The following is a 17,199-nucleotide window of genomic DNA, read 5'->3' as shown; positions in this document are numbered from 1 at the left end:
CTGAACTTAGAGGGGGAGAAAGGCCTAGAGAAGGGGACGTATTGAAGCAGACACTTCCCTCCCCCTATCCCAGCATGCTGTATGGATTCCCTGTCCTGATGATCCTGTTTCCTGCGTTTAAAGACTGGAAAAATAAAGGGGGAGGAAGCTGGGGAAAGTGGTCGGACAGACCAACGGCTCTGGGGAAACTTTCAGCGGCAGAGGCTTTCAGCAGCTGCTCTTGCTGCTGCTTCTCCTCACTCACGTGCATCTCTGTGTCTTTGGTGCACGTCACATCTGACGTCTGGGCCCTTCACGCTCAGTGCTGCCACCACTCTGCTGCTGGCCAAGGCTGGAGCCAGGAGAGAGGGAGTGTGAGAGAGACACGAGAGAGGGAGAGAGAGCGCGAGCAGGACGCACACGGATACACAAACACGCGGGATCTCCCCCCCCCCCCGAATCCAGGCCCCACTGTGAGGGAGCAGAGGAGGAAGGGAAAGGGAGGCACGTTGCTAATTGGTTAACCTGCTCCTCGTTTGTGCACAGGCAGCAGCAGCCTGCATGTTGCACAGCTGTGGGTCCCTCTGTGTGTGTGTGTGTGTATGTGTGTCTACAGGTAGCAGCAGCATCAGGGAGAGAGCAAGCAACTCAACTGCAGCAGCTGCACTGGCTCGGATTTGGGAGGCGATCGCTCACTTTGCCGACGGATGTATAGCTAGGAAAGATTTATCCAGCCGTCCCGTTTGTGCTCTTTTCATGCATTTTTCCAGTGTGGCGTTTTTGCTTCTAAATCTCCCTCGGAATTTTGTATTTTGCATCAGTTTTTTGCATTCCTGCTAGGAAATCCGTGGATACGTCTTGCTTGCCAAGTTTGTAGTGACACCTCTCTGATTGCCCCCTCCCCCTTTTGTTGGATATATTACAGTACCCGTTTGTATATAGACAGATATATGTTTCTGCCTCTTTCAAGCAAATTGGAATTCTTTGGGGAGCGAATGGATACTGAAGAGGACAGTCATAACATTCTTCTTTTGAGCCTATAAAAGAGGCGCATGACGAAATTGCTTAAATTCAGCCATCAATTTAGCTTCACGTTGAGTACCTCGAAGTATTTATGGTTGCAGCTCAGGTGCAAACGAGGAGTAGTGATAAGGTAAGGGTGAGCTATTTGAGGCAACACCATTTGCTGTGGGTTACCAATAACTTCTTTTTCAGAGCAATCCCCTCGTCCTTTTGAGTTTTTATAATGCATACGGTTGCTTTCTTCCGTTAATATTGATATTCGCAGCTACTCGCATCGCTATATTTAAGAGTTTGTCGGTTGTGCACATGTTTGGACTATATTTTGGTAAGTGTTTTAAAACACCCATCTCCTGTTTTAAAATAAATCTTCTGAAAGCACTTTCTGGAGCAGGGCAGTATTTCTGAAAAGCCCTGTGGAAAATTGCACACAAAAGCCTTTATTTGCATTTAAAAAGGAAAGATAAGTAGTTAAAATTCCCCAAGGGAGAACTCGACAGTGGAACAACAACAACAACAAAAAGAAGCAGGTCCTCCCTCCACTAAAAGCAAATTAATTTCACTGGGAGGTTCATTTTAGCAAGAGTTACCAAGAGGAGACTGAATCGTGGATATTAGGGTTCAGATTGGAAGATAAGGGGAATCTTTTTGCGGTGTGTGTGTTTAATCTCCATGAGTAACCAACACGACGTTTCCTGCTCCAGACCAGACTCTGGTATGTCATTTCAGTATGAGGGACTTTCTTTAACCAGTGTAAATCCCCCCCGCCCCTCCTCCCTGCTGCCCGCTGCCTTGGCGATTTGTGTCTTCTTGGCTTTCCCTCCTGAGATTTCTGCGGCTCCCCCTCTTTCTTTCAGATGATCGCTTGACCCCTGAACGTCCAGTGGCTGCTGTGTGCGTCTGTGCATGTGTGTGCGGGGTAGCGCGCGCGTGTGTCTGCGCGGGCGAGGAGGGATTCATCAAGCGAGTGAGTGTGTTCAGGCAAAGCCTCAGTGGGCGAGAGACCGACGCAAGGCGAGTGCTGGGGCCGCTGCAGCCTCGGTGCGGCGCGCTAGCTAGTGAGTTACAGCTGGGCGAAGGAGCCGGAGACATGGGAATGGGTAGCGAAGATAAAGGAGAACCAGGAAAGGCCGGGGGGAAGAGATGAGGGAAGAGATCTGGCCACAAAGGGAAGGAAAGGAGTACTTGTGGCCCCTTAGAGACTAACCAATTTATTTGAGCAGAGATCGCTAGGGCAGTGCAAGCTCCAGCACCCACGCGGAGAAACCGCATCCTGCCCCTGCCTAGTCTCCACACACTCCTGTTGGGTAATCCCGTCCCTCACTCTTTTTACACTAATCCGGCATGCCCCCCCCCACTAAAGTTTCTGCATTTCCTTTTGCAGCCCCTGTAAGGACAAGAGCGCGCGCGCGCACACGCACGCACACACACCTTGGCTGGGGTAGTTCTCAGGCACTCTGCATTGTTCGGCAGTTACCTTCCTTCTCCCCCAGGAATTTAATCCAAACATGTAAACAGTTCTGTACGGGCTCAGCAGCATGTCTGGTGGGGATGGTGGAAAAGCACCTGCCTTGCATGTGAAATGAATGTGGGTTGTGACTTTGCACTGACTGGACATTCATTCTGGACAGAGCTGTGCAATCAGGGCGTTAGAACTGGTGGTGGTGGGGTGGGACTCCGAATATTGGCCCGCTCTTCATTCTCAAACATGATCGATTGTCGGTCTCGATCAACTTGCTCTAGTTATTTGTGTTTTTCCAGGACCTAGGTAATGATGCACATGGCACTTGAGGAGTAAGAATTTCAGTTAGCAGCCAACTGTAGGAATATTCGGCTTTTTATGGGATTTAATGGTTTTTCCTTTTAAAACAAAGAAATATATTAATGCTAATAATACAGCGGTCTATAAATACTGTAACCTCAATTAATTGTGTTCTAGTAAGGGTAACTTTAGCCTTTTGCTGCATCCCCCGAATAAGTAATTACACTGAACAGTTACTAAAAGGGTCTTGGTAATAAAGGTGTCCTTAACAAAAGGTGGATGCTTCTCTCTGTGGGTCTCACATTGTATGGAATCCAGTGAATATATCTTTGATTTTAGACAACCATTGTAAACTTGCAACAGGCCACCCTACAGAGAAGAGTTTATTTGGAAATAAGGGAAATCCCTGACCATACCTTTTCAGTGTTGTAATGTTTACATTGTCCTTGGCATAGACAGGAGCTGAAGTCTGCCTAACAGCCTGCTTCAGTGACTTACACTGAAAGAAGAAGGTAATCATCACTTAGGCCTTCCGATTATGTTTTGATTAAAAGAAGAAGTAAATGTTTTTTTTTTTTTTTTTGTTGAAGCTTGCTGATTCTGTGGTTAGCTTTTCCAGTCCTCTTAAATATAAGCAGGATCTGTGGTGTTCACTCTTCCAGCAGAATATATTGATGCTCCTGCAGTGCTGAGGGGAAAGCTCCCTTTTCATGTTATCCCTTTCCCTTGACTTTATTTTCACCTTTTCCTTTATTCACTGATTGGATTTTTTTGATCCATCATTTACATTTAGGATGTATCCAAAATTGAAATAAAAATTAATGCCACTCTTTTGACAGTTGGGAACTTGCTATTGCAGAAGAATGAAGCCTGGCTGTTTTAAAAGATTGCTCAAGCTCAGGATTTGCATTTACCTAAGTTTCCCTTCAATTCTCTTTAGTAATCTTTAAAACAATCTGTAGCTTGTGGTAGAGACAACACTTGTAAATAAGGTGACTTTGATTATTTATTTTAAATATATCTCACACAGTGTTCAATTGGAATTCCATTTAAAGTTACTGACAGATCATTCATCGTGGAAAAACATGATTACAAAAGTAGGTTCAATTCATTATATGTTTCTCCGGGCTACTATTGAACATAATATAATTAGTCAAAGAAACTGATTTTTTAATCAAAACATTACCTTGTATTTTTTCCGTAAAATGTGTATGTGCAGATTCTGATAACATTGTCTTCAGGGGGACCACTGGCAGGGTAAAGGTGCTTCTAAGGAAGAATAAGGATTTCAGAATCCAACCCTAACATTATTTCATGATTTATATGGTGGCAATATTTTTTAGGTTTACTACGTTTTCTCTGACACTTCTTGGAATAAAGTTTGATAACTTGTATTAACCTGAATGCTGTCAGAAACGTTGGGCCCAATCCTGTTGTCCTTACTAAGGACTGGAAGGGACCAAAGAGTTTTTTTCAAAATGAGTTAATATGCAACCCATTCAACTCCAAAACAAGCAAGCCATCCTCTTTTACCCTCACTGGGTTGAAAAAAACAACCCTATCCTACAGTGAGGACAGGTTTATTTTTAATTCAGCTCTTTTAATTTCCTTCCTTTTAACTTCAGTAATATTTAGCAATATTAACTGGTTACTCATAACTGGCATATCCATCTGAACTTCACATTGTTAAGCTTGCTGTGGGGTTCTTTGTTCTACATTTGCCTGCAATTTAATTATGGGATCATGAAGTCAGTGTTTGCAGAACTTTGATCATTTTAACTTGAACATTCCTCTTTTAGACAACCACTCTATCTGCTGCAACAAGACTCTAGATTTCAGTGGTACATATGCTGTGATGATCACCATTCCTAAAGTGACAGTCAGTTGCAGGCAAATGCTCAAGTTCATAGGTCGACATAGTAATTCATTACTGGATAGAGAACACTGCTGATCTAGTGCATGCTACATTAAATCTCTAGGCATAATTTCTGGTAGAGGTAAAATACAGTGTCCATTTTGTTCTTGTTGTTAACTTAGCACTGGGAACGTCTTTTAAAGGAAGAACAATATTAAAGAGATCTGATATGAGTAACATCACAGGATGGAGTTATTTATACCCTGCAGTGGGAGTACTGGGCCCCAGGTTTTTCAGTATCAAATACATTGATTTGTTGTACCTGTGTTCAAATGGTTACTAGTAATACTTTGCACTTACATAATACCTTTTTATCTGAAAATCTCCAAGTGCTTTACAGTTGTGGGGAAGTATTAATATCCCCCGTTTTGTTGATGAGGAAATAACCCCCCCTTCTCCCAAGTAAGTGATTTATGGAAGGTCACAGCAATTCAGTGGCAACTGTAAATAGAACTCATGTTTCTTGACTTCTGATTCCATGCGCTACCCACTAGGTGGAAGTTAAACATTTGGAAAAATTGCAAATATTGCAATAGATAGGACAGATCTGGAGAAGAAAAGCAGTAAATGATACAGGACAATGAAATGGTACCTTCCCCAAAATAGACTTACTTGAAAGGAACATGGAGTTGGGAAGCCTGGAGCCAGAGCACCCCCTTTTGCAGACATCTTGCAAAACTCCCACTGGGGTTACAGGATCCCAAATTGGCCTCACCATTCCATCAATAGGCCAGGGAAGTGCAAGGGGCGGACAAACCTGGCCTGAGCAAGGGATCCATAGATAATGGGCCTCCACCACATGGGACAGCAGAAACCTTTCAGGCATTCCCGTTCCCCCACCTGTCTGGGTGATACTGATGGTTTGCACATGCTATTGGCATTGGTACCCCCATTGCAGTTGGGCAGTTCCAACTCTGCATATGGGGTCTTTATGCCATTGTGGTGTTATGAATGAGTACTAATCTGGCAGCACTAATCTTACATTTTGCTGTGGAATTTTATTCTTTGCCTTAGCCCATCCTCTAGTGGCTTGTCTGCACAGAGGATAACAGCCTGTTGCTGTTGCCAGCTAATGGAGTTATTCCTTTAACTCATGTATTACAGGTCTGGGCTTTGCAAGCTGAAAGTCTGGGGTTCAGACTCTGCCGATGTCCCATGATGAGGTCCTTACAGTAATTTGCTTTATGACTAAACAAGCTGGCCTACCAGTGTCTTCCATAACATACTCCACAGAGGGCCAAAGACATTCATTCTAAGAAGGGTAATTTAAGTGGGGTCATGCGTTTTGTCAAAAAACAGATTCAGGATTTTGTAAGTGCTGATGAAGGGAATAAGATTCTGCTTTTGATTATAAAATAGCTTGGAAGTAGGGAGAGATCAAATTGTTTTAAGACTGTCCATGTTCCCTGAGGACTGTTATGTCCAAGATCATATTGTGCAACCTCCTGAGAAATGGCGACATCCGAGCATGATGTACACATGCACACACTGAAGACCCTTTGTAAAAATCAAGAAAAAAAGAAGAGAAATGGTTTTATTTCTTCTTCAAGTATGTTTTCACCTCAAAATGTAGTTCCAAAATGAAAGCCTCAGAGCGTGTCCTCCCCTGAAAAAACAAACAAACAAAGGAAGGGAGGAATTATGTGGTTGGTGTGTATGGTGGCAGAGGATTCAGAGGTCTTGTTCCTATGGAGTGGAGACCTGTCCTGAACAGATAATGGGACTGCTGTCAGAGAACCCATGGAGGCTACGCAAGCTCATACATCTGCAGGTGGGAGGAAGGAGATAGAGCTAGGGGAAGGGAGTTGGTGGAGAGCATGAAGAGTCAAGCAGGGAAGGTGAAAGTAAAAAGAAGGGAGGACAGGAAACAGGGAGGAAGCTGGAAAGAAGATACATGACTGGAGAGAAGATTACATATCCAGCATTTATTGGTGATCAAATTGCTACTAATTGAATATAATAGCTACTAATTGAATATAATTAGAAAATTCTTACTGGTCAATATCCATTATTTGTTGGAGGCATGCTGATATTTGTGAAGTGGCTTGAAACAAAACTAGTTCCAACTCAAATGTAAGACCTGAGTCAACATTGTATTACACTGTTTTATGTCATGTGGCTTCATTGATTTCAATGGAGTTACTCTAGCATAAAGCAGGAGTGAAACTATGGAGAATCAGGACCACAGCTGCTAGATATTTCACTACTATTGGCCAGTGAGAACACCGGGTTTCCCAATGCCATTTTATAATATACAGGATTGAACTAGACAGAACTAGTTAGACATATTAGACAGTTTCTCATATCCATATACTCATGATATGAAAAAGGGATAAATAGGAGGAATACCAATAGTAGCACCTATGGGTACACAGTTTAAGAAAAAGTAAGCCATCTGAAGGAGGATTTTTATATTTTCATATTGGAACTGCCATTATTTTTAGCTTAAAATGACTGAACACACATAAATACCAGCTATTTTTATTTAGTTAGGGTCTGATCTTCTTCCCACTGAAGTCAGTGGGAGTCTTTGTACTGAATTCTGTGGGACCTGGATCAGGTCCTTATTAAGTTACAAGTTAAATATATGTTGCCGCCGCCTCCTCCTCCCCAACGTGCATGGTGGAAGCATGGTCACAGGATGAAAGGAAAAGAGTCAAAGAACTCACAGCACTGCCTGATTATCCAATGGAACTACTGTATCATTCTGCAGGGACCTATATAGGCATGCAGCAGTTCTCCAAAAAGGGCCATATTTTTGGAGTTTAATGTACCCACTCTACACACAGCCTGTCATATACTATTTGAAAGTTTATTTTATGTATGTTAGATGAGATATGATGCGGAGCTGTCAAATGTTACCATAAGCCTGTAGGAAAGGTGAACCAATGGTACCCAAAATAAGAGTGTCATTTTTTGCACAGTTCCAGGAACACTACAACGTGACTATGACTACCCTTGTTACTGTTTATATTAATTTCAACACCTTAATGTGGTGTTTATTGGTCAAACAACAACAATGTTGCTACCAAACAACAATGTATTACAAGATTTATATTGGTTTTGCATGGGCAAGCTTTCCCCCCCCGAGAAATGAAGCTTTTTAGCACGTGGCAAAAATGGTGACTATGAACATTTTGCAATATACTAACATGAAATGTTTTTCTATCTCATTCTTAATTGTTAAAGTATCTCACAAGTGATTTTTATACTTTCAGTTGAAATTTGCTGACCAGAGTGCACACATAGTGAAGATTGCATGCCCACGGTTTGTACTACTTAGTGGGAAGATATAAATGTATGTGAATTCCTATTGTAATGCTTCTCCATTTGTACGCTTTTGTTCATACAAGGTAGCATTTAGAAGGTTTTAATTTGTAATTGCCTATGCAGCCTTTGAAATATTCTAGAAGCTAGCTTTTCAATTCAGTGACACTTATGCACAGGTCAGTATGTGTTAGAGATGATGATACACATATTCCTATTATGAATATGCAAAAGCTGTCAGAGAAAGAAGTGGCCTAACAAGAAGTAGTGATGAAGACAAAGTCCCAATACAAGTCCTTGCCTCTGCACTGAAGAGGGATGAAGAGCATGTTATAGCTCTTATCAGCCATGTCATCAACAATATGACAAACCCATTTGATCCAGAATTACATCCAAAGATGCTTAACAACATATCTTCTGGACTGTATGTAACATCATATGACAATAGTCTCTGTTGAAAATAGCAAATGTTGGTGAAGAACAAATGGTGAGATTTCTGAGAGGTTCACTTGATTCTGATGGGACACGTAGCTTCTCCAGGCCAGTCAACAAATCTGGCATCAAAATATTTGCTGAGCAAATTAAGTCTGGCAAGAGAGGAACAGTCACAGCGGCTATCAGTTCAGAAATTGTTTTCCACAGAACCCTGCCGTTAGCAAGATGCAGAAATGATCATAGAATATCAGGGTTGGAAGGGACCTCAGGAGGTCATCTAGTCCAACCCCCTGATCAAAGCAGGGCCACTCCCGTTTTTGCCCCAGATCCCTAAATGGTCCTCTCAAGGATTGAGCTCACAACCCTGGGTTTAGCAGGCCAGTGCTCAAACCACTGAGCTATCCCTCCTCCCATGATGTTTAAATGGCAACTGTTCTTAGTCACCCTTTAAGATCTGTGCCGATGGCCCTCTTCCATGCTGATGAAACAACGAGAAGAGCAGACAAGGCTTAATTAGAGCATCAGCTGGAACCTGAAAGAATCCATGAGCTAAAAGCCTTCAACAAAGAAACCACAGGGTACGTCAGAGATGCCATGGCCGCCATACAAATGATGGCACATTTGATGAATTGGCTGCTGAGTACCTGAGGCAGGTCCTACAAGGATTTGACAAAACTAATTCTGTAATAAAAGACTTTGACAGATATCACAACCGTAACTCTATGGAAAAATGCAGAAAAGACAGTGCAGAACAGGATCTAAGGTTGGAGGCAAGAAATACCAGATAATTGATGGATGACCTCTGCCTCCATGGAAGAAGTTTCTAAACATGGCATCCAAGAAACAGTCACTTGTAAAATTCCTCTGTAAATATATGATTCAGATTGCACATGGGAGCAGAGGAGCACACCCAACAAACACTCCTTGCTCGAGGATTTTCCAGTGGTGCAAAGTTCATCACCAGTAGAGGTGTTGAAAAAGCCCAAGACTTCTACAACATTCAAGAGGAAGTGGACAGAAGGATGCTTCTGCATGCTGCATATGGCATTGTGGCTTTCAGGTCTTTTGGTGTCAAAGGACCCATAGTAATTAGGTTACGTGATGCAGCTGTTTTGATCCTTGCTGTTCATACTTTCCAAAAATGGAACACTCAGGTTACATATGGATTGAAATAGGCAGTGCCACCAGCACAACTGACAAGCATCACTTCAGACCTGTGCATATTATTTGTGACACATTCACCCCTGACTTCTGCAACATACTTCCTGCTGCATACGCATTAACAGGATGTGACTCTGATTTCATAGAATCATAGAATATCAGGGTTGGAAGGGACCTCAGGAGGTCATCTAGTCCAACCCCCTGCTCAAAGCAGGACCAATCCCCAACTAAATTATCCCAGCCAGGGATTTGTCAAGCCTGATCTTAAAAACCTCAAAGGAAGGAGATTCCACCACCTCCCTACGTAATGCATTCCAGTGCTTCACCACCCTACTAGTGAAAAAGTTTTTCCTAATATCCAACCTAAACCTCCCCCACTGCAACTTGAGACCATTACTCCTTGTTCTGTCCTTGTTCTGTCATCTGCTACCAGTGAGAACAGTCTAGATCCATCCTCTTTGGGACACCCTTTCAGGTAGTTGAAAGCAGTTATCAAATCCCCCCTCATTCTTCTCTTCTGCAGACTAAACAATCCCAGTTCCCTCAGCCTCTCCTCATAAGTCATGTGTTCCAGTCCCCTAATCATTTTTGTTGCCCTCCGCTGGATGCTTTCCATTTGTGATGTCATCCTATTGCATCGTTGGGGGAAGGAAATCTGTGTTTAATGTTGTCAAAACTTCTTCTTGGCAATGTGCCTCAGGTGTCACATGACCAGGATTCATCACCAAATTTTGGTCTGCTGGTTGGACCATTAGCTTCCCCAGGCTGGGTACTCATGGGGAGTGCAACAGTGAATGCTGATCCATGCCTCCTATTGTCAAAACGAACAGAGCTAAAAATTTTATTAAAGCTAATATTAAAAAAAATTGTATAGTACACAGGTTAAGAAAAGAGTGTCTGTGCATCTGGGTATAGTGCTTAGATTATAGACAAATACAAAGTTTGTTTTAAAAGTCATAAGATACATATAGTACATAATCAGCAATAACCCACATTTAGGTGAATAAATTTAACAATACAGTTTAGATATTAGCATCCAAGTATTTGGGTACATCACTCGTGAAAAGTTATTCAGAGAGTTGGTTGTGGAAAGCAAATACAGCAATGAGTGAAAATTGTCCTTCAGTAATTGAGCGTTTAGGGTAGATTGTCCATTTAGAAAATACAATCCATACTTTCCCAACTGCGCATCTCATTGGCACTCCAGCTCATCCCTCCTGGTATTACAGATGTCCTATGTGTTCTATGTAGATGTCCTTGACCACTTGATGGCGTCCGACACCATGAGTTGTCGCATCGGCTTAGCATAGCACTGACCGATTCCGCATTCTCTCAACACTTGCTTGTTACTGGGGTCCCATGTGCCCAAGGCTCCAACAATCAGCCCAAGTTTCTGAACCTGGTAACCCCTAGCTCTCCAGGTTTTGGCCAGAGGGGCGTATTTCTCCACCTTTCGAGCTCAGGCATTGTGGAAGACCGGAGTTCTGTTCTTGAAGAGCACTGTGACATCCACCATCAAGATCTGGCCAAATTGCGAGAGACAGACAACCGTCAATCTCTGCAGCAAGGAAGTTGGTACACAATGCTGTATGACCAGAGCAAGAAAGAAAAGGAAACCCACAAAGATCTGAATTGCTTGTACCTCTGTCTAGTCATCAAAAAAAGGACAAGTCACTGGCCAAACTCCAGTCGTGTGAGGACAGTTTTGGAGAGTATGGCAAAAGAATATTTTGGCAAACAAAGATTTGGATGCCTGTGTACATAGGTGAACCAGATATTGGATCACCATTGCAACATGGGTGGTAAAATATGCATGGTGAACTAATGATGAATAAGATGATGAAATTGACTAGAAGTGTCATCAGTGCTATTTCATTTCAGTGATACCTGCACTCATTTATTATTAGATTTTTGTTTTACCCTTTAGATTGCTGTTGTGATGCTTTGAGGTCACAAAGAAATCCAATGTTATGTCTTGAAATAATAGATAGAGACATTAAACTAACAACAAATGAATGCAGATATTTCAAAGTGGTCATTTTAATGTGTTGAGGGTGTCATTGTTTATCCCTGTTTCTATGGTAATGGCACCACTTGACAGCTCCACAAGGTACCTCATCCTAAAGTAGACATAATAAGCTTTCAAATGAAGTATGATGCACGTGTGTGCATGTTCTGTTTCTTAATATTTCATATTGTTAATTACCAAAACTCAGTAAACATAAAGTTTAAAATAAACAAAAGCAAGTGTGTGCTAAATCTTAAAGGCCCTGCACGAGCTGGTGGTATTTTATTTTGACTATTTCTGTCTCTTATTTTTGTTCAGCGTTCCTACTGCAGAATTAACTTATCTTTTATTTTCAGTAAAGCCTTATCGCCAGCTGAGATATATTTAATTTTTATATTTCATTAAGAAAAAATCTGAACTAGGAAAAAAACCCTGAATGCCTCCAATTAAGCATGTTTATTAGAAAACTAAAGTTAAAAGTGGCTGAACAGCAGATGAAAGCCACAGCCAGCTGGCAATTTTATTGTTAAAATGGCGGTACAGTGAAAATTAAAGTTTCTCAGTTATGGAAGAAAAGCTATTCACTGCACTTATTATTATTTACTATTTGTAGTCCAGAGCGCACAGAGGCCTCAATCTGAATCAGCACCTCATTGTGCGAGATGCTGTACAAACCCACAATAAAAGACAGTCTGTACCCTGAGGAGCTTACATTTTAAGGACCTGTTCCTGCAGTGAGCTCTGGGGCAAGTGGACCTCTGCACTCACATGGAGATCATTGCAGGCTCATGGCCTAAATAAACAAGGTAAAGGGAGGAGAAGTAGGCTTCAAAATACAAGTAGAGTGATCAGGGCAATGGGTGGCAAATCTCCTTGGCATGCAAAGGGACCTGAGCATTTGGGAGCAATTTTTTTGAATCACGAAATCAGAGACTCCCTGGAAAACCTAGTATCTGTAAATGTATGTTCTATGCTATATGATACTGTACTGTATCAAATATTATACACACAATGGGCCTGTTTCTGATATAAGTTACACCAGTGTAAATAAGGAGTAACTTCAGTTAAGTCAATGGAGTTAAACTGGTGTTAAAACACTTTGTGTGATTAGAACGAGAGCCGTTCTTTTTTAATTAGAGTGCAACTTTGTTATATATACGTACCTGTAATCTGATATGAAAACATGTCTGTCTAACTCTAACTTTCGGTGTTTCAGTGGTTTGAGTCCTCAAACACAACAAGCTGAATATAAAAAAAATTACAATAACGTCTAAGTGCAACCTGTCTTAAGCAACCATTCAAGAGACAAGTGACGTTTGGTTGCTAAGTAAAGGTGTTTTTTAATTACAGATTGAACAAATTAGACTGGAAACCTTAGTTTAAAGTGGTTGTTTAAGACAAGAGACTGTCGACTGAATGGGGGCCTTTACTGCAACTAACACTTAAGTAAAGAGTGGTTTCCAGAAGAGTCAAAAGCAGGTGCTTTCATTGTTCTTGGCTCACACCTATTCTGCTTCAGTCTTGTGACTCTTACGCTTTTGTATGTATGATTACTATGAAAGAAAAACCACTCTGTCCTTCAAGTCCCATTGTTTTCGAGCATAGATAAGTCCAACAACATTACTGTAAATTTTCATGTCTTTCTTTTTATTTTCCCCATAAGTTTTATGTGACACTTCCATAAAAATAATGAGTTTTATCTTGAATCTACTTGTAAACGGTGGATAAAATTCTATGAAGAATCATGCAGTCCTCTCAGTATTGTATACGCTCTCATGAATTTCCTGTGAGGGTTAAGTGCTTTGTAAAAGAGACTGACTGAACCAAAAGCTCCTTGTTCTATATTACTGTGTCCCCCCCCAATAAACTTTTAAGATAAAGTTCAGGTCTGGATCCAAACTTTGTGGCTTGAGTTCACCTTCACTTGTTAGTAGATGGCATTCTTTTCACACCCTAAAATACTGTGTAAAATGAAGGATACAAATATTACCAGAAAGAGACACGGTCTCCAGAACTGAGAGTCAAGAACTCTTTCTAATCCTGGTTCACATACTGATTTCCTCTGTGACCGCTTAGGGATAATTATTGCTTTTGCCTCAAGTTGTCTGAGAGGCACAGTTCCTTCTTTGTTTCCTTCATGCTCCAGGGTGATGTGGTAACTCCTTGCAAGCGTATACCAATATCAAATTATAACAAACCCACATTGACTCAGGTGGACTGGTTGGCACTGACTTGGGTGGGCAGAGAAAAGCTTTGCCCATTCTCTGTCCTTTCCCCACCCATTCCTCATCCACCTGCTGTGGGCAGGGGAGTAACAAGTGCATTTCACCTGCTTACTCCTGTATGCCTGTACCCAAGGTCTTAGCCTGCATATGGGCCTACGGGCGAAGAGAGGGTGGTCTTTTACCCCTTACACTCCTTCATGGCTGCGTAGGCCAAGACTCAATCTCTCTTTGTTAATTTCCCATCAGTAAAAGGACCAGCTTACAGAGGTGCTGGATGTAATTAGTCTCTGTAAAGTTTCTTTTGAAGATGAAAAGTGCAATGTTAATTATTCTTAAAATTATTATGCATAAATCTTGTGTCGTTTCAAATAAATATGTGTTGACGTACTATTTGTGAGGGGATGGCTAACCTCCACACTGGAGAGAGTCAAGGGGGCAGGAACAACTCTGGGCCTGGGAAGCCCCACCCCAACAGGCCTGCTGGGTGTTCTCCAGTTGGAGGAGTGAGGGACATAAAAGGGAGTCTCTTCAACACAGCAGGGTGGCAGGCAGAGAGAGGCTGATCTGCAGTCATAGCTGCAGAAGGACTATGCCAGGAAGGCATCCCCAAGGGGAGGTCTACTGCATGGAGCTGGGACTCCCTAGCCTGCTGAGACCCATGGATCAGATTGCCAGGGACAACTGCCAGCCATGACATGCCCTGATGGTGTGGGCCTTATGGTGCCCAAGAGGGCCCTTGGATTGGAACCCAGTGAAGTGAGAGGGCCTGGGTTCCTCCATCCCTATGCTGCTAGGTGGTGCTGCTACCATGGACTCTTAATGCTTAGGCAGGGCTGACTTTTTAAGACCACGGGAATTGCACATGGAGGGCTTCAAGGATTGGGACCTGATAGATGATAGATGCTATTTTCAAATAAAAGTATTTCATCCGTTTCCAAGCATGTTTCTTTCCAAAATATTATGTATGAAAGGGTGAGAGGGTTGGATCCAATGTGATCTAGGCACCTATCTAGCTAGAACATACAAACAGAAATATTCAACATACTTATATCCTTAGATATAAGCACATTTCCTTGAAATACGGAGCCTCTCAATGGGCAATTTGTATATTAGGATTCTCCAGAATATAATAAAAAATAAACCCACAATGATAATAAGGGATGGTAATGGAAATGTTGACAGGCCCTTTACTATCACAGAGCTTGTGATAGATGCTGCTTTAATCTTCCTTGTCATAAACCTTTTCCTACTCCAATATTTTAGAGTAGGGCCTGGCAACCTATTCTGACCTTAGTCTTGATAACTGTGGCACCAGAGTGCACAGCTTTCAGAAAACTGGGAAAGCGATTTCTAACATAGTTGTTACACATGCAAATACCAGAAATGTATGAATTAATCTAAAACTAAATAAGCCAGTATGTTGCACTTATTATTATAGCAGCAGCTGAGGCTCAAATGGTAATTTTATCTCTTACACGATTTTGCAAAGTTGTATATTAATTCAGAAAGTATTAAATATTTTTTAACTTTAAGTTGTTTTTTATTCAAAATAGAGGGACATTCATAAATACCAGCAAAGAGCTGAATCCTGTAGTATGCTGCGTATACGATACCTTAAGTTCTGTATGTTGCTTTGCATCCTGTTAAACTAAAGAATCAAAAGTTCATAACTGCATTTTCTGGCTGACGCCATGACTGAAAAAGGAGACTACCCTATAAACACATGGACCTGATCCTGCTGACGGTTAGATTGTGAAATACAGTCAGTAAGATCTATGAAATCTAGAGAACAGTATTGATGTTGGCACCAGAGGGAGCCACTTGCCCACCTCTTGACCAGATAAGAACTATAATGATGGAAATGTTCAAACAGTAAGGGACAAAATGGCAGAAAAAATTGGTAAATCAGTTGGACATAGTCCAGACACTGTAAATTATGTTTTAAAACATAAGTCCTTACTTGGAGGAGTTGACTGATTCTGGCATCTTTTCTATTGAATACTCTTATTTTTTTTTTATATTTAGATCTGAATGTACACATCCAATTTTGCATTTAGAGTGTTGTCGTTAAAGCTAGCGGGGGGATAGAACATTAAATATTCTAAAACTGAATTATGAATTTAAACCATGAGTATCATCTAGATTCTGTATATACTACAGTAATATGTGTTGCTGTCTGACTGATATATATTTAATATATTATGCAGTTAAATACATGCATTTGCAGATTCACTTTAAGGTAAATAAACTCAGTAATTGCATACTGGGCCCTAACATTTCTGATTCTACGTCACATCATGTAATATCTGGTAGGTAGATAGATATGGCCAATTCTGCATTTCTTGTGCCCCAAATCCTACATTCCTTGACTTCAGTGAGATTGTTGGGTGCACAGGAATTAAGGATCTGGCCCATATTTTGACATGTACTCCCTCAGACTATTAGACTGTGAAATTTGTGCAGTATACCATGGGAGAGGCATTTATCCTAGATTTGCCTCTAAGATCTTGTATTGTAGGCATAGCTTATTATGTATTATTTATTTGTATTACAGTAGTGTCTAGAAGTCCCAACTGAGATCAGGGCTCAATTGTGCAAGGCACTGTATTTACCAATAGTAAGAGACAGCTCATTCTCTGAAGAGTTTACAATCTAAATAGACAAGACAGACAAATTATTGGAGAAAGGAAGTATTATCCCCTGAATAGCAGTGGGCTGAAAAGTTTGTCTGAAACGGGGCTTGTCTGACTTGCCAAGTTCACAAAAGTAAGTCTATGGCAGAGCTAGGAATCAAATCTAAATCTCTTAAGTCCCAATACACAAGATGATCCTTGCTCTCCTAACTTTAATGATCGCCATACAGTGAATACAGTAGGTTATTTAAAAATAGATTTGTATTTTCAAGAATAAACTCGGGTAGTAGAAATCAGTTACTTATTTACACACAAATATCCTTTTCTCTGGGACAGATTGCTCCATTGGTATTCCAGCAATGTAATAATACTGAAAATGTCATGCAAATTCATGTAGAGCTGAAGAGTAATTTAACAAAATATTTCATAACTGCAAATTAATGTCTGCTTGAACAGAGCATTTCCAAATATACATGCATAACATTTAAACATATGTAAATCCATATTACACACAAATAAGTATTATACATGTGTGCAAAATTAGAGATTTTGTAAACTTGCCCCAAAGTGCTAAATTGCATTAACATACATCTACTGAGAAACTTCAGGACACATACAGGGTCCTAGCTTTGTTTTATTTGATAAGAAAGATCAGAATTGCCTAATTTGTTCTCTGCACAGAGTTTGGAAATGAATGGACATGCTTGCCAATTTTACATATTTGGACTAAATCAAGTATGAAATTCTTCTATACTTTACAAGTTGTGCTGCCAGATTTAAATGAATTCCCTCTC

The 17,199-nt window shown here is 41.1% G+C and overlaps 1 protein-coding gene across 5 annotated transcripts in view; it reads left to right on the top strand.

The window, feature by feature from the left end:
• Positions 1 to 350: 350 nt before the first annotated feature.
• The window catches only part of NLGN1 (neuroligin 1), a 563,945-nt gene continuing 547,096 nt past the window's right edge, over positions 351 to 17,199 (top strand). The window contains exon 1 of one of the 5 annotated variants that reach the window (XM_043521791.1): positions 351 to 1,132. The gene's annotated coding sequence lies outside the window, so the exon portion shown is untranslated. The remainder of the gene's footprint in view (positions 1,133 to 17,199) is intronic. The other 4 variants (XM_043521789.1, XM_043521788.1, XM_043521794.1 and 1 more) reach the window with 4 other exon arrangements.

This window comes from Chelonia mydas, chromosome 9 (assembly GCF_015237465.2).
Source record: "Chelonia mydas isolate rCheMyd1 chromosome 9, rCheMyd1.pri.v2, whole genome shotgun sequence".
Taxonomy (NCBI): Eukaryota; Metazoa; Chordata; order Testudines; family Cheloniidae; genus Chelonia; species Chelonia mydas.
The sequence above is the reverse complement of the archived record's forward strand: the minus strand, read 5'-3'. Positions and strand labels throughout refer to the sequence as shown.